Below are 19,697 nucleotides of genomic sequence, written 5' to 3' on the forward strand. Positions count from 1 at the left end.
GGAAACAACTACATGAGATCCATATAATTGCCACCAGACATGTTGAATCCCAATTTAATGAATCATTCGAAATCAGCAAAATATACTGGATACTTCGTAAGTATTGTCTATATAATAAGAGATTTAGCCACTTCTAATCTGGTATAAATCAAATATTTTACTTATTCAAAAACATAATAGATAACAATTATAACTTAAAACATCCACTTTTTCTTATATTTCCCATAGCATACACTCCAGATTGTTTGGATTCTTTTAGTATTAATAGAATGTTGAACTTTACAGAAAATTACTTAAAATTCTTGCATCAATTTATAGATAAAAAGAACATTCAATCAATGAAACTCACACAAGCACCGGGTGTTCCAGTGAGACTACACAAAGAAGCAAAAAACTGGAACCTTGAAGTAGTGAAAACAGTGATTTAATCAAGGCAGTCTGCAAGAAGGTAGTACAAATAAATGCTCCACACAATAAAATAACGCATTTTCATCCAAGCATCTCCCAGACTACTTCAGATAAAAACAGGTGTCATTGCAACCCATATATATAAAACTAACCAACCAATTAACCAATTAGAAATGTTAATACATCAAGGTAGTCCTCTTAATATTTTACATACAATGAACATTAATAAACAACATAACTAAAGGTCAATAGTACATACACAAAAAAACTGTATACAAAATATATAAAAACACCATTTTAAAATACATAATGTAAAAATATTTATTTAATTAATATTGTTTATTTATTTGTTTAATGTAAAAAAGTATTGAATCATTAAAGTTTAGGAGACCTCAATTTTAAAAGTGGGGCCAGGGAAATATGATCATTTGAACCTGGGACCCTATTAGCCTCCAAAGTGACCCACCAAAATGTCTCTTTATACTCAATCTTAGTTTCCCAGGCTCCACCTCTATTCTCTTTAGGTACTGAATCAATGACAAAAAATGTAAAACTAGCTCCAGTACAATCTAAAGTGTGTCTGAACATAGCACTTTTGGAATTCTTATTCCTCACATCATTCATATGCTCATAGATTCTACGTTTGAATGCTCTTTCAGTTTTACCAACGTAGAATCCTTCACAGGATCCACAAACAACCAAATAGACCAGACCAGAAGAATTACAATTGAAGTAACCCTAACCACATTTATAAGTACCATTTTTTCTGGATGAAAACACATTAGTGTGGTTTGCTTGTTCCAAAAGCTGTTTTATGTTCCTACTTTTTCGAGAGACCACTTTCAGTTGTTTACCTTTAAGATTTTCTAGGTCTGTAAATTCAGAGAATCTAGCCCATTCCTTTTCCAGAACATTTTTGATACAGTACGCATCCACACTAAAATTAGTTACAAATGCCCTACTAAATCCTGGCTGCTCAACCTCATGTCCACTCTTCTTATTTGGAATAAAGGAACCCTTACCAAATATAGGAAAGTACTTGTCAATTCTTCCTGCCAAGACTTGGTTTTAGACCTCTTGTATCAGCTCGCCAGGGTAACCTCTATTCAAAAACATACTTCGTAGGGTGTCCTCTATTCAAAAACATACTTTGTAGGGTGTCACATTCTAAATAAAAATCATCACTTGATGTCATACGGCTGATCCTCACATATTGTCCCTTAATAATACCCCTCTTTTGAAAATGCGGGTGGGCACTAGAAAAACTCAAATAAGAATTGGAAAAAGTCCCCTTCCTATATACAGTGGACTTAAAACCTGAACATGTCTTTTGTAGGGAGACGTCCAAATAATTTATACGATTCAATCAATGAACTTCCTTCTAGCCAGATTTAATGTTTGCCATGATAATTGGCTATGTCTTTAATCATTACAGCAATTTATTGAAGGTAAAGTGAGAGTATTAATAAACCTAGAAAGTGATGTTATATGATGTTATACCAAGGTTGTTACAGCTATTCATTTTATGCAATTTGAGGAACATTGAACAGAAACTGAGCATATCACCTATATACAAAATCTTATGAGATGAACTGCTTACATTTGACAGAGTTTTTTTTTTTTTTTGGAATTATTCAATGAAAATTAATGGAAAACTTTTATCAATTGAAAATAAGAAACAGTTACTAAAATCAATAACACCTCATCATTACTATATTGGAAATTATATACCTGGAAATGTATCCATAGAAGTTTTTATACCCCACACAAAACTGAACTCACAACTAAAAGTAAAGACAGTAAATGTTGGAGATGTGGTGAAATTCTTGATGCCAATTTGGTTCATATGCTCATCGAATGGAAAACTCTCACACTTTACTGGAGTTATTTTAGACATTTTGTAAAATCTTTATGGTCAGATAACTGTCAAATCACTAGTTCTTTGATATTATTTAATGAACCCACCCAAAGTGTGATTACTAAACATCAATTACCTGTACTCTGGTCAATTTTAGTGATTGCTAGAAAGATTATTACAATGAATTGGAAACAAAAGCAAGAGCTTATGTTTGCCGAGTTTATTACATTAGCAAAATCTGTATGTAAAAAGAAAATTAAAACCATTTGTTATAGAACATCTAATGTAACACATAAAAGACTAGCATGGCAAAAACTGCAAAATTTATTAGATAAATATTGGTAAGTATTCATGGATAAAGCAAATGTTTGTCATGGATGATTGTATATACTGTAAATAGTTATTTATTCAGTATCTATTGTAGGTTTGAAATATTTTGATTCTTCATGTTTCATAGAAAAACAAAACAAAAATGTTTTGAAAAAAAAAGATCAAATATTAAAAGCAGCATGGTCCAGCATACCTATTAAAATAGGTGAATATGTAGTCAGATTTGACAATGACTATTCCAGAAAATTAATGAGTAAAAGAAAATCCTGTCTACCATTGATCATGGAACTTAAAAAGAACAATATTAAAGCCACTTTGGTGTTTCCTGAAAATATCAAATTATTCCTTTATGATGAAACAAAAATATTTAACACACTGGAGGAGGCACTAAAATCCTTACTACTGAAGAAATGGAGCAAAACAGTATATCTCTGAAGAGACAGGGTGAGATGAATTCTTGGAAACTGCATATAAAACTAAAAAGTTTAAAAACAAATGACTATTATTCTCTAATTGCAAGACTATTATTTTCTGAAACAATAGATTTGCCATTTAAGTAAAAGGTTTCTACTGGATTTTAAGCCTCAAAACATATGCAAGTATGTATTTATATTTTAAGCTAAAGCATTTTTTTCATAATGAGGAACATAAAGGGATAGAATTGATAACATTAAAGCTATATAAGTTAAGAATTTTATTTTATTTATTCAACATCACTTGGTATGTGCATTGCTGAGTTAATTGAATGTCAGATCTAAGTAATACAGCAACTTGAAGTGTTAAAGTGCTGGTGATTTTGTTTTCCTTTTTCCTGTGCAACACATTCCTTTTACAGGTCATTTATGAGATAACAGACATACTGAGAAAGCTTCAGAACAAAAGAATGTCCCATCCCTTCAGAATGCTACAATTTTCCCACCTTGATCTATGCTGAAGAAAATCTAGGTCAAAGTTCATCACTGATGTCTGTGAAAGAAGAAAAATAACTTTATTTTTTTCTTTTCTCAAGTATATATGTGAGAAATCTACTGAAAATAACATCTCTTTTTTCCTTTTCTTAGAAGTGAAGTATTGTTAAGACAAAAGCTATAGTAATGCTATAACATATAACATATGATATATATATATATATATATATATATATATATATATATATATATATATATATATTAATGTTGTAACGTATAATTTGCTAACATTTTACATGCTAATAGCTTATGCTGCAGTGTTATTACCTTTAACTGTACATTTTAACTGTACATATCAAAGGAAGTACAGTTAAATGTTTGTTACTGATTAGAACATCTGAAAATAACTAAGAAGAATGAAAAGTTTACAGGGAAATTAGCAGCTGCTGTGTGCTGTAAGTTTTCTTTTTCACATCCTGTAATCAGACTCTGATATCAACACATAAAGTTTAGATCACAACAGCAGTTTACAATGGCTAAACACATGTATTCAAATTAAATAAGCAATGATTCTTTTATATATAGTCAAGATTGATTGTAATATATATTTAATATTAGTAAACATGTTATGAATGTACATATACCAAGGAATGCAATATCTACTATGTAAGATTAATCAGTAAATTAAGAAACATGCACACATGCTATAATATTTTACAGAGAACTGGTGATTAAATAGCTCTTTGATTGAAGATTTTATAAAAAATAAGATATATAGAATAAGGTAGAATACAAGTGGGAACATAAGACAAAAAGTATATTTAAATAAACAAGCTGCTTTTAAGTAAGATGTCTATTAAATATACCTGTATTAACAGAAATGTGAATGCACAAGATCTCATATATTTTGCATAGTAAATCATTTAAGTATTTCAAAATAATATCAAAGCTGAGATTTGAAGCTTGGTTATGTGAACTTTGAAGCTGTTTCCATGTTGAATGTTATTAGATTCAATACGACTACCTGAAATAATTCATTTCATAAGTCAAAGTTGAAATGTGAGTGTTTTATTGCATTATCAGTACATTCATTTTGATAGAAAGTAAAGCCAGTTTTTCAATATGTTTGAATCTGGGAAATGAGAATGGAATTTAAATTGTACCCTTTGTAACTTTTGAGTACAATATAGACTGTGTTTTTTGATTCCATAGAAATAGTAAAACATTCTCTTCAACCTCAGCAATGTGCATATTTTTATGAAGTGGTTTTATAAGCTAGCTTTTTAAAAATATTTTGATATTTGATGTTTTAAGAATATTACAGACATTTGAAATATTGGCACTTGTACTTTAAAAATGAATTCAGAGCTTTTTGTTAAACTATAAAATTTGTATGTGTCTTTTGACATGATAACTATATATGTACATTGATCTGTCTTTTATATTATAGTTGAGAATAAGATTAGCTGTGGCCTGTAAGTTTACAAATGTTGTTATCTCTTCAGGTCTCACTCTGTTATACTTATTTATTTAGAGATCTAATTATAATAATGTTGAATGAGTGAATAATTTTGGAATATCAAATGTGCAATTTATACTACTGTTATATAAATAAGAATATAGTACACTATTTGTTAGATTATTTAATGTCTATGATTTGCAGAAGAGGATTATTAATCTTGCATGTAATGATGGGGCAATAGTATTAAATGGTAAAATATATAACTATATTTATAATATATTATTATTTTGACTTATATATAATATTATACTAATGATTTGTACATCATTGTAGCTTTTAACTAGTTTTTAGATGAATTTTTAAGTGTTGTATAATAGACTGATAGTTTAATAGTTTGATTATTCAATAGGCAGGCTAGGAACTTTAGTATCCATGGCAGGTTGTGTTTTATTAGTATTATATACAGTTATAGCTATAGACATGTCTTTTTTTTTAATTTTAGTAGCTTAGTTTGTAGAAAAGAAGAATTTGAAAAATCTAGAATGTCAAGTTAGTGTCAGAGAAATACATTCGATTTTTTTAATATAATTAAATTAATATAGTGGATAAATGTGTTGTTATCTTTTAAAAGATGTTTTTAAATTCACAGCATTGATAGTTATAATCTATTATCTATTAATGTAAATGGACTAAATAATGGCAACAAATGGAAATCATTAACAATATATAAAATGAAATATAGGAAGCATTGTATTCTTGCAAGAGACGCACTTAATAAATAAAGATATACAATATTTAAATAACTTAGGTTATGAAATGTTATCAGCTGCTTCTTTTAAAAAACCAAGGAGAGGAACTGCTATACTTAGGAGAAAATCCACTGTAATGCCTAAGATGATGGCAGCCTTCAATGACTTTTAAAGGGATGGATAGATTAGTAATAATTAAATATAATGGCAAACTCTATACATTAGCTAATTTTACTGGATCCCTGGAATAGGTGCAAGAGTGGCTAAAGATCACTTAAACATACTACAAAGTTATAGGAAGGGTAGTTTAATTTTAGCAAGATATTTTAACTGCATATCTAGTATAGAAGATAAAAGTGAACAGAAGAAAGCTAAAGTTCTGGAACCAGCTAAAGCACTAAATTGATAAATTAGTAATAATAATTTAGTTGATTTACTAGTAAAAGGAGAAGATAAGTCATTGTTCTTCACTCATTATTCTTATGTGCATGGGACACAAATTAGAATTGATAAGATTTATGCCTCTATAGGTTTACTTAATAAAGTGAATTATTTTAAAAAGTTTAAGAGTTACCTTAAGGAACAAATCATGGAATTTTTTTTTATCTTTGAACAATAATGGTCATGTTAGTAAAGTCATACTATGGGAATCCTTTAATATGCATTATTAAAGATAGAATGGGAAGATGGGCTAGTAATAAAATGAAAGAGTAGGATAAAGAGTTGTTAGAAATAAAACTGAAATACACAAAGAGAGGTTTAAACAACAAAGAAATTAAATAATACTGAAATAATTGAAAATAAATGACAAAATATCAACTAGTTTTAATGCATAAAGTAAAGACAGCTTTAGAAAAAATAATATTGCATAGTTATGCAATGACTTCAAAAAAATCTTCATAGGTTAGCCAATATAAATAAGATGTTAAGTAAAAAGGCATATATCAATAATATCCCAAATCCTCACACTAATAAGCTTACTTCAGTTATAAAGGAATTGCTTGATTTTTTTTTTTAATTCCATGAAGATCTTAATAAAAATAAAAATAATCCTGATGATTACAAAATTGACAATTATTTAAAGAAACATGTTACTTGTAAACTAAACAACCAACAAATATCTCAGTTGAATAAGCCTATTACCCTGGTAGAAGTTAAAGAAGCTTAAAAAAAGGTAAAAACTGCAAAGCTCTAGGGTTAGATGGTTTAAGTATGGAATTATATGGTCTGTTTCCATTAAATACTTAAGAATTACTGAGTGACATTTTCATGTTAATTTAGGGTGACAAAATAATGTATCCCTCATAGAAATTTTCTGTAATCTCATCTTTACTTAAACAAGGATAGAATAATAAGTCAGTCTTCTCATATAAACCTACTTCATTATTAAATGTGGAGTATAAAATATTTACTTCCTTTTTTTTTCCTACAAGATTAAAAGATACAGTAGATGATTTAATTAATGGAGATCAACAGGATTTATAGTCAGTAGATTAACGTACAGTAATATAAAAATGGTAGTAAGTATCTAACATTTAGTGAACTGAATGAACATGAAACTGGCCCTAATTAGCTTAGCTATTAAGAGATCTTTTGATTCTGTTGATTGGAACTGCTTGTTTAAAACTTTAGATAGTTCTTAAAAATGAGGACAGCAGGGTTATCTGAAAGCTAATATTGCAAATTATGGGTTTTGCAAAAGATTCATTGGAGAATGTCACTCTGGGATTCCTGCCTGCTGTTAAATATAGGAAGCCTATATGTATAAGGACTTGAGTTTGAGGAATGTTATTTGAAGGAACAAGTATATTATCAGTCTTGTCTGGGGGGCATGTGTATGTGAAATGTGATTATTCTGAGGTGAGACAGAAACATTACATACACTTTTTGAGGAAGTAACAGAATGGAAATAAAGAATATGAGCTATAACTTGACATGTCCTGCTTCTTTGACAATGTGTTGGACTGGAAGTGTATTGTTTTTAAAACTCCATATGAAATGATGATAAAGTATTTGCCACTCAGGTTAGCAGAGCTGCAAGTAGATCAAATGGGCACAGGAACAGATAGATTGAAAAAAGAAATGTAATTGCTAAAGAAACAGAACAAGAGAGGTAAGAAGATGTGGTTTTAATTAAGAAAAGATGACTGTCTATGCATGGAGTTCTTAGACTAATTTGATGAGATGTGATAGTTTAGTGGGAATGCATGGACTATACATGAAAACTTTTCATAAAGTGATCAAATTGTCAAAAATTTCATCTAGTTTAATGAAAGGTTTAAACCTTGACATGGGTGCCTGGTAAGAGACAAACATTCACTTTACAGTTAGAATTACTATTATTCATAATAGTTTTTAGACAGGGTCTGTATTACACATAAATTATTATATATTTATTAGACTGTTTAGATATAATATATGATGAAGTATCATCTATGTGGAAATATTAACACTCGGTTTGAAATGGACTTTGTGGATATGTAGCTGCTATCCAATTGGATAAGTACAGCTCCTTTTGGGATTACTCATAAATTACAAAATGTGGTGAAATATTGGTAATAAGAACTGAACTATGAAAACCAGGTTCTGGATGGATTATAGAGCAGTATTACTCATATGATGAAGCAATTATTGTACACATGACTCAACAAATATGATGCTTACATGAGTTGTTTATATATAAAATAGGGTGAAGTAGCAGTTATTGGTGAATGTTAATGGAAGATTTGGCCTGAAATATATTCTGTCATTAACCATATGAATGAGCATTGTTTTAACTATGACTGAATAATTGTGATTCTTATTGAAACTGTTTAGATATTGCAGAGTTTGGTGCAGCATTAACCATATGAATATGTTAACTTTGAAGCCATTTTCATATGTGTAGTTACAAAAGCATAGCTAAATAAGCAAAGTGTTCTCCTTGTTCAGTTTTAAGAAATATAAGCACTGCAATGTAAAACAAAATCTGGTTAAAAGAACATGACAAAAGAAAAATGAGTGTGCTTTTTCTCATTCTTGCATAGGGGAATGACTGGGTTAAGTGCATTAGCTCAATCTAGTAACAAATTTTAGATAAAGCAAATACACAAAAAAATGGTGAATATTATAAGGCTTTTTTCTAGTTAACAAAGATATGCTTGGCAGTTTTGTGTCTGGTTTTCATGCCTCTAGCAGATAATCTGATAAAGAGAAATGTCTTGGAGAAAATGTTTTCTGAAAGCATTCAAGGGTTTTCCCAGCTGAGAGAGCTATAAAGATAAGATAAACCTAGACAGCACTTAATAGAACCTAAGGCTGTACCATGCATCTTAGCATGGATAACCATCTTATTACATTGTCTCAAAGCTGTTTGCATGGCTGTCAGTTTGGAACAATTATTCCTATTAGGAAGGTAAAACTTCAATATTTGAAGATGTACATAGTTTTGTGTGTTATTATTAAGTAAATACATCTTAGGGGGTATTGGGTTGAGTTTGTATTATTGTTTGAGTGTTTTCATTAAAACAAAAACTTCTCTAAGATGTGACATAGGCTCAAATGAAGATGACAAGAAACAACTGTATAAAAGATTAACCTGCCAAACAGTACATGCATGTAACACAAAAGCTGGAACCAGACTTCTAACAAAAAAACTATAATACATAAAAGGTGGGAATAATAACTTTTCAAGAATATGATGCTGTCTGTAATATCTTTAAATGTGAATGGTTTCACAGTTAAATACAAAAAAGAAAAAGTAATGAACTATATTAAAAAGTGTAGAATGCAAATAGCTATACTACAGGAGACACACTGGAAAGAACTGAACATGTGATTTTGATAAAGAAAGGTATTTGGGATGGGTATTCAGCAAAATACTTGAGGCAAATGGAAAGAAGAGTGTTTATATAAATTGCAAGAGGAGCTCCAATAGTGACAAAAGAGGATAAAAAAGACAATAATCGTATATTTGTAGTACTATGGGGCAACTGGCAAGGGTGAAGGAATACACTGGCATGTATTTATATTCCACCAAAAACTGCTATAATGGAGCTTAAGAAAATTCTGGGGGAAGTAATCATCTTTCAGCAAGGAATATTACTTATAGGTGGGGAATGGAATTTGATTTGCAACAGTGAATATGTGTCCAGGGGGCCCAGACGGGAAAATGTAAAGAAATTTATGAACATATTTGGCATGAAAGATGTGAATTCAGTACGAGGTGGTCAGACTGAATTTACATATTATTCCTCAAGATACAAAAACTGGGCTATGCTAGAAAGAATTTACATTTCACAGGAACATGCGTATTTAGTTGAAGGTCTTGATACACGCCCAATAACTATTTCAGATCATATGCTAATAATAACTAAAATAAAAAAACAAAGGTAATGAAATAAAAATGAGCCGCTGACACTTTCTGACCTATCTATTGAAAAGACAGGAATTTAAGGAACTGGTAGTGGAACTTCTGAAAATATAGGTATGGAATGGGATAAAATTAAATTGGAGTTTAAAAATAGGGTGGAAATAAAAGACAGGGAGATATGGCTAAAAAGTAACGAGAATTATTTAGAGACACTGCCAAATGTTAAAGTATTGCAAAATAGTGGGAATCTTAGAGAACAAGAAAAGGAGCAACTACAGAATGCTAAACAGAAAATAAGTGGCTACCTTGATAATATGCATGAGTTTAGAAAGATTGCTGTTAAGCAATTGTTTTTTTTTCATAATAATTCTAGAGCACAAAAAACTTTTAGCACAACATCTCAGGCAATAGAAAGTAGAAAGGGCTGTTGCCAAGCTTAGGGAGCCTATAACAAGGAAGATAATAAGGGATCCTGTAGAATGAATAAGGGGGAATTCAATAAAGCCTACATGGATTAATTTTCTGTGTAGGCATAGTGACATGGGGCTTACCTAGTAGAAGTAAGCGGCCATGCGATCCAGTAACCAGAGCTTAGGGGCGTGCATGAGCATGCCAACACGGAAGTGTCCGTGGCATGCAAATCACCTCATAAGCAGGTGAATTGCAAGCAAATGATGATGTAGAGTGATTGAGCAAGCAGATAGGCAGTTGTGTAGATCCAGTGTTGGTGTCAGAAGTGTACAAGGAAAAATTCCATGCACATGAAATTAAAAATTGAACAGGGGCTATAAAAGCCCTGTTAGAAGATAAAAAATAACAAAGCAGACATAGATATGTGCAAGGCTATGCCCTGTGTGTCCAAAAAGTAATGAAACAATTTTAAAATAAATGTTTTTTAATACCCTAATTATGTTTGTGCAGCGCACAGCAGTGCTGAAACATGCCATTATGCAAAACAATAAAAAAAAAACATATTTAAAAGTATAAAAATGAAAACATAAATTATGTGGCAATAATGCATTATAGGGCCTTGCATGGAGTATGTACAATGGTAGATGTCTGTGGTTGCTAAGGAGTCAGGTCCTGGCATAGTGTGTGAGTGTGTCCATCCATTGGTTGCGTCTTTTGACTGCTGAGCATTGTTTATATTTGCAGTTCATGTTTATGTGCAGCACCACAATGCTTAGCAAGGAAGGCTGTCAAACAAGGAAAAAAAAGAAATTGGCTGAGAAAACCAATCATATATAAATTACTGATGACCTCTGTTCCACCTAAATTGGGCCATTCCAACCCCTTAATGATTTACTTAGCAGATAGAATGCATCATAGTTAGCCAATCACACAGGCTGCATCTGCGGCAGAGCACTCTAAAGTATGCCTACATCTTACAATCTGATTTTCCCACTATACTCTGGACCATTTGAGTAAAGACTTGATAATTTTAACTGAGAGAATGCTAAGAGGTGCTGTAGCTCTGCTACATCTGTATGTGCCAGTCATGGGTGACTTTAATTACCCCAATATTAACTAGAAATCCTATACGACATCAAATGTGCATGCACAGAGATTCCTGGATTTTGTAAACACAAACTCCCTAGACCAGATAGTCAATACACCAACCAGAGATGCAACCATACTGGATCTGGTCCTCACTAATATGGGAGAGTGCTGCACACCCTCTACTCTAATGCCTTCCCTGGTAAGGTCAGACCACAAAATGGTCTCCTTTGAAGTAAAAATAAAACCAGGACCCCCAGCTAAATCAAGAAAATTCAGGAGCTATTCTAAGGCTAACCTCCTGCTATTACGTGAGAACCTGGAAAAATTTCAAGCCCTCTATAAACTCTGACAACATGCAGAACTGTTCACAGAAACCCTTACACACATGTTTATAGCTGCAGAGAGGCATCTGTACCAACTAGGAAGAAGTACAGAACTAACTCAGAAAACAAGCCACCCTGGTGGAATCACAAAATCAGTCATGTGTATAACAGGAGGAATAAAATCATGGGTAAAATTAGGAGGTGCAACACCCAGCAAGATAAAAGCACTCTCATCAAACTAAACAAACACTCAGAGGACAAATAAAGTCTGCCAAAGCCAAATTTGAGGTAAGTTTGGACTCTGAGGCCAAGCACAACCCAAAGCATGATTTACCTATGTCTGCAACCTCAAAGGCAATGAAAAATTGTGTGCAGAGCTCATTGTAAATGGAGCCACCTATACTGAGCCAGAAGATATAGCAAACATCCTGGCTGAGAAATTCAGCTCCAACTTTACTCCTTTCTTCCCCTCAACCTTCTCTCAGGAAATATCATCAAATATAACCCCCCTACTATCACTAGGGAACAGGTCCTTAATGGTATCTCTAAGACCAAGAACACTGCATCAATGGGCTCAGACAATATCCCAGGATGCCTTCTAAATAGCATGAAACATGACCTATGGCCTCTGGAATTACTATTTAACTGTAGCTTCCAAACAGGCTTTGTACCTCAAGAATGGAGAAAGGCAACAGTCATCCCTCTGCACAAAGGTGGGCCATCTACATACCCTGGAAACTACAGACCCATAAGTCTTACTAGTCTTAAATGTAAAGCCATGGAAAGCATTATCATGGAGATGATCAATAGGGATATAGTAAACCTCCAGACAGTGGACCCAACCCAGTTTGGTTTTGTCAAGGGCAGAGCATGCCTACACAATCTGTGGACTTATTTGAGAAGGCCTACAAAGCCATGGATGAGGGTAAAATCATTCACACTGCCTACCTTAACCAGGCCAAGGCATTTGACACAATACCTCCTTGGGCATTGTTGACAAACTCAAGATGTTAGGTACAAACCCATATGTCACCCCAAAGATAGCCAACTGGCTCACAGACAGGACCCAGGAAGTTAGGAGTGGGGAGTCCACCTTTAAAAAGAGGCCAGTCACAAGTGGTGTCCCTCAGTGCTCAGTCCTTGGACTGCTCCTTTTTGGCATTTGTTCTCAGAAGTCAAGGCCAATGTCAGTGGTCTCTGAATGACCAAATTTACAGATGATTGCAAATTAGGAGCTATCATTGAATCTCATACTGACACAAATGTTCTTCAGGAGGGGCTAACACAGACAAACAACTGATTTCAGAGCCATGGACTAAAACTAAATGCCAAGAAATGCATAATAGTATCCTTTGGGAAGTTATCCATCCCTGGTAACTATCATATTAAATACACACCCCTTAGAGTTGACCCAGTAGTCAGGTACTTAGGGACACACATAGATAATAATCTAGCCTTTGATCATCACGTATCTACAGTGGTGAGGAAATCATTCTATGTTGTGCAACTTATAAACAAACGTATGGCATCTAAGTCCAAGGAAGAAATTGTTCCACTGTATTTGGCATTCATCAGTCCTATCATTGAGTGGACAGCTGCGGTGGTGCAGCAGTTAGCATTGCCACCTCACAGCAAGAGGCTCTCTGGTTTGATCCTTGGCTGGGGTGCCTTCTGTGTGGAGTCTGTGTGTCCTCCCTGTGGTTGCGTGGATTTCCTCTGGGTGCTCTGGTTTCCTCCCACATCCCAAAGACATGCTGTTGGTGGATTGAACACTCTAAACTGGCCCTAGGTGTGAGTGTGTGCATGTGTGTGTGCCTTCTGTGGAAGGTTGGGCACTGGGCTGGTAACTCGACACTGTAAAACTCCACTGCCAATTATGAACGGACACGTGATCCACTGTGGTGACCCCTAACTGGGAAAAGCTGAAAGAAGAAGAAGTCCTATCATTGAGTACAATGCCCCATTTGGTATGTATTTAACCAGGCATATTCAACAACTGGAATGTCCACGGAGGTTCCTTACTAAAAGGAAACAGGGCATAAGGAATATGCCCTATGCTGACCACATCAAGGCCCTATCACTGTATTCTGTCTCCTAGAAGCTTTTGAGGGAAGATCTATGCCTGGCATACAGAGCATTGTCAGACCCCACTCTGATGGACATCCTGCATATCCACAAAACAAACAGTACCAGAATTACCCATTCTAAAGACTTAAACCTTGCCTGTGATACAAATAGGACCTGCTGGAGACATAGGTATGTATCCCGGAGATTACCCCATCTATGGAACAGGCTCCCCATCCATGTGAAGCAGAGTTACTCCCTAACCCAATTTAAGTGCAACTTGGACAAATGGATGGGAAACCAGAAATTCATCCCTTGTTTGGCACCTACGTCTCTAATGCAAACAGATAACCTATAAATGGTTCATCTCCCAGGCCCATGCTTACACTTATCAAGGGTGTCAGGACTTGTCAGAGATTTGGGATGCATGACTAGGCTTAAAAATGCCCTTGTAGTCATTAGCCTAGTATACACCTATGAACCTATGCTGAGGCCAGTGCTGATGCTGTTGCTGACAACAGGCCTAGACTGAGAAGAAGAAGAGAGTTCAGGCCCACCAGGGTAAACCTTCCAGATGCATAGCCTAGTATACACCTATGAACCTATGCTGAGGCCAGTGCTGATGCTGTTGCTGACAACAGGCCTGACTGAGAAGAAGAAGAGAGTTCAGGCCCACCAGGGTAAACCTTCCAGGGGTTACATGAGCTGGAGACTGCAGAGTGCTACAGGGTTGACAGGGACATTCTACAAGAACTCACAGAGCTCTGCCACCCTCAACTCAGAGCCAGAGCCAACAGACCAGAACCCATCCCAATGGAAACCAAGGTATGTTTAGCCATTAGGATACTAGCTACAGGTACTTTTCAAAGACTAACTGGAGACATGTAGGGGGTCTCACAGGCATCAGCATCCAGGGTACTCCACCAGTTCCTGGATGCCATGCAAAAGCATACCAGTGAGCACATTTGTTACCCCGCACCCCTGAGGAGTGAGCCAGCAGTATGCATCTCTTCTACCATGTAGCACACTACCGTGAGGTACTTGATGTCATAGACTGCATTCATTTCCACATCAAAGCACCACCCGGTGGGCAGGGTAGAATCTACATCAATGGCAAAGGGGTATCACTCCATCAGCTGCCAGGTAGTGTGCAATATTATCATGAATGTGTCTGCTAGCAGCCCTGGCAGTTATCATGACTTCCATATCTGGCATGCATCACAGCTGTACCAGATGCTTGCCAGGGAGGACATCCCATATGGCCATCTACTGGGGGATGCTTTGTATGCACTGGAACCGTGGATGATGACATCCATGAGAAATGCACACACAACTACCAAAGAACACCACAATGAGGCAGACACACAAACTAGGAACATTATAGAATGTGTGTTTGAGCTGCTCAAGTCACAGTTCCGGTGCCACAATATATCTAGATGAGCCTTGCCATACTCTCCAGCCACATGTGCACAGATGTTCACACTATGTACCATTCTACACAATATGATCCTGTGGAAACAACTGCAGCAGGATCATCACAGGGAAGGGACACACAGCCTCCCCACCAGTGCCTATGATCCCACATCACACCCACAGGGGGACTTGGAGGAGGAACCCCCTGAGGCTGTCCCTGCAGGCAGAAGTAGGCATGCCCAGTATGCCCTGACCACACCACACAACCTGTACCTAACCATGTATTGGCTGTGTACTGTATGCATCAGACAGAGTCATCCCTGAAACACAGTTCTTTCAAATGCTGCATTTACAAGGTAAGTCACTCTCTTATACAACACATTTATGGGGTACTAGACTATGGTAGCATATGTATGGACCTGCTGCATGTATGCAAGGGAATAGAGTGGGCTACTGGACAACTTGCAGAGATCTAACAGCCACGTGTGACAACAGGTACTCTATCCAATACTGAGTGCCCCATAATAATCATTAGGCCACATTGCTGGAATAGTACACAGGTTAGCACTTTCAGGGATTAACCCCTTCATCAGACAACTGTTAAAATTCCACACTTCCTTAAATACTTGAAACAGTCACATGATGATGCAGGCAATTACCCTAATCACTGTTAATTAAAGAGAAACACAGCAACCAATGTAGAATAAAAAATATAAAACTAAATAAGGCAATAAGAATATCATATATCACACACTCCTTATCCAAGCTAATAATTCTGTTAAAACCTGCATAGAAAAGTATATAAAATATATCTATAAAAAAATATATATATAAAATACATCTGACTTGATACCAATGAGTACATGTGCTAATGCATGCGCCTTACTAAGAGTATATAGGCATAATATAAATAGTGAAAAATATATAGATGAATGCTAAAATATACTTAAGTATCGATGTGCACATAAAACCAGTATATAGACATGCATAAGTATAAAATTATGAAATTGTAAAATATAAATATATATATATATATATATATATATATATATATATATATATATATATATATATATACTGGACGTGCCATACAAAAAACTCAATGCCTCAATGGTCGAGCTTTTAAAACAGTTTAAGCGACACCATTTGATTCAAACCCGGGGGTTTATCTGCATTAAATCATATGATCCATCTCTGTTCGGCAGCATCTGTATCATTAGATAAATTACCCCATCTCTGTTTCTCAGACAATATCTGTAAAACTAAAAATTTGTAGATATGTTCTGGTCCTGTATTCTTAGTATGCATGGCAATAGCACTACTTTCTTTAACATTTCTGATGTCTCTGTAGTGTTCAAGGATCCTATCCTTTAGGCGTCTATTAGTCTTGCCTATGTAGAAACTGTAGCATGCCATACAATATGCAAAATAGACCACGTTTGATGTAGTGCAGTCAGCATAAAAATTACTACTGTAACTAAAATTCCTAAAGGGATGTGTAAATGTGCTGCCATTATGTATGTGCTTACAGGCTGTACAGTCTCTGCACATATATGTACCCAATCTGTCAGACTTATTAGTGGTATTGATTGTGGCACTTCTATAGCATAATTCATTCCTCAGGGTTATATTATTCTTAAACGTGAAGCTCAGCTTAGGTCCAATTATGCCTTGCAGGCTGTCAGTCATGGAAAGAATACTCCAATTTTTAGTAACAACATCACATACTACATTTATGTTGCTTGCAAATGTTAGTGGCATCCTAAGTGTATTGTCTGTACCTCTGTATTTATGTGTGACCACCTCTCGGTCGATAACTTGTCCATCCACCTCACCTGTAGTACGTGTGTCAAAGTAGGGTCTACATCTACCTGCCCTCTTACTCCAACCATCTGTGAAACACCTATTAATAGTTTTTGCATCATAACCCCTATCTAGAAACTCTAGTTTAAGCTGATGTAGTGCTGTCGAAAACATATTAGGATATTTGCGTTATTTCTTGACAGTGTGTTACTCTGAACTGATTTATTAAATCCATCTTTTGTATCCAGTTGTGTTGCAGGCTTCCTTTGGAGTTTGTTTGGGCGATATTTGGTGATTACTGGTAACATTTTATTGCCTTCATCTCTTTTTTTGGACTTAAACACTTGTCCTATATGGACAGACTTAAAAAACTCCAACTATTCTCTGTCTAATATTACCTACTTAGAGGCGATCTCTGCTTGACTTACAAAGCCATGTCTGACCCAGCTCTGTTACAAATGCTGCATAAAAAAAAAATCCCAATCCCGTCATACCGCATGCACCAGAGATCTCTCCTCATTATCACAATCAACAGAACATGCTAGAGGGACAGGTTCATTACCCAGAGACTACCCATGCTATGGAATAGACTTACCATATATGTCAAACCAAGCACCGCAATGGCCCTCTTCACATGAAATCCTGATGAATGGATGGGACATAGAAAATTCACCTGGGGATCACTCCAGTGGCTCTACTCAACAGAGGCACTGGGAACTAAGGTCAGGTGGCATGATGCCAGGGTAATCATATGGGCTAGGCTTGTAAAGGCTCCAGGGCCATTAGCCTAGTACACACCTATGAACCTAAATTACATCCAGCAAACAGCCGGGGAATGCCTTGGACAAAATATCAGGGAAGTGCTGGAGTGTGAAAACAAGAGCAGCAGCCAATGGTCTGCAGCACACAAAATCCTGGACTGGAGTGCAGGTAGATCTGGCCTGGAGTCACCTGTAAGTTCTGACAGTCACACTTGGCATGCTCCTACACTTAGCTAACTTGAGCCTCTTCCACCCAAAGAACAGTTATGTGGAAATATGTCTGTGTATACAGACAGGTATGTATGTCACACCCTATTCCACCCTCACGCATGATTACCCTAGCTATCAGTATGTGGCAAATATATATATATATATATATATATATATATATATATATATATATATATATTAACAAGATATGTGTGTGTGTGTGTGTGTGTGTGTGTGTGTGTGTGTGTGTGTGTGTGTGTGTGTGTATATATATATATATATATATATATATATATATATATATATAGCTAAATAATTTGTAGACTGATATAGACTCTCCACACATATCTGCATAACACATTTACATAACGTACACACACAGTGAGAGTTAAGATGAAACCCCTGTTATACACGTGTATATATATATATATATATATATATATATATATATATATATATATATATATATACACATGGGGATGTGTGAATGTCCCCACTTAAATGTTGGGGTTATCTGCACCTACACATCACAAAAGTTATCTGATGTTAACAGACCAAGGCCACAAAAGGACAGAATCCATACACCAACAACATACCGTGCCTGTGGAATGTCACCCTGTAGACAGACAACGGTAAGCAGGTGGGGTAAGGTGCAATGGTTGTAACACAGGGCTTGGACAGGCCATATTCTCCATGGCCAGCTGTCTACCTTCCAAACTGCAACCAAACAGACATGGCCATACTGGGAACTGTGCACACATAGGGTTATTAACAGGTTTCCCACTCCTATGACACTAGAGATAATAACAGCAGCATGCTGGAGCACTCTGCAGGCCACACAAGCTGTATAATACAAGGCCACTTTATGTAGGCCACAAGTACTGTGGCTGCATCCACAAATACAACAGGCATAACCTGTGGTGCATGCAATAAGTGTTGTGAGCTCTAATGTGTACAACTAGATAGTTAGGGATTCTAATCTCACAACAGGTAACTCTCCATGTGTTTGTGTTTGTGTTTGTGTACAGATATATCCCCAGCAGCAGTAAAGATATGCCCATCTGGCCTATGTCTATGTAGTGGTTATTCATTTTATGGCCCTGTGACTAGCTGCTTTCCTCAACAGTGGCCTCCTTTACAAAGCCTGCTGATTTCATCCACTTAACAGCACTGGCTGACAGCATAATTTAAATTAATTTCCATGACACATGTGACAAGTACTGCAAGCTGTAGTGTGTACTACTAGATAGGTAGGCATTCTAATCTCACAACAGCCAACTCTGTCTTTGTGTAAGTATCACTCCTTTCAGCAATACAGATTTGCCTGTCGTGGAGTAAAGGTTATACATTTTAAGGCCCTGTGATTACCTGATGACCTCTTCATTGACTTACTTTACAAAGCCTGCTGATACCATCCACCTTAACAGCACTGCCTGACAGTTGAATTTTAAGTAATCTCTTTGGCACATGCAATAAGTACTGTAAGCTGTAGTGTGCACTACTAGATAGATAGGGGCTCTACTCTCACATCAGCTCTCTGTGTGTATATATGTATCC

Source organism: Protopterus annectens, chromosome 6.part0 (genome assembly GCF_019279795.1).
Source record: "Protopterus annectens isolate FY-2018-M chromosome 6.part0, PAN1.0, whole genome shotgun sequence".
Classification (NCBI taxonomy): Eukaryota; Metazoa; Chordata; order Ceratodontiformes; family Protopteridae; genus Protopterus; species Protopterus annectens.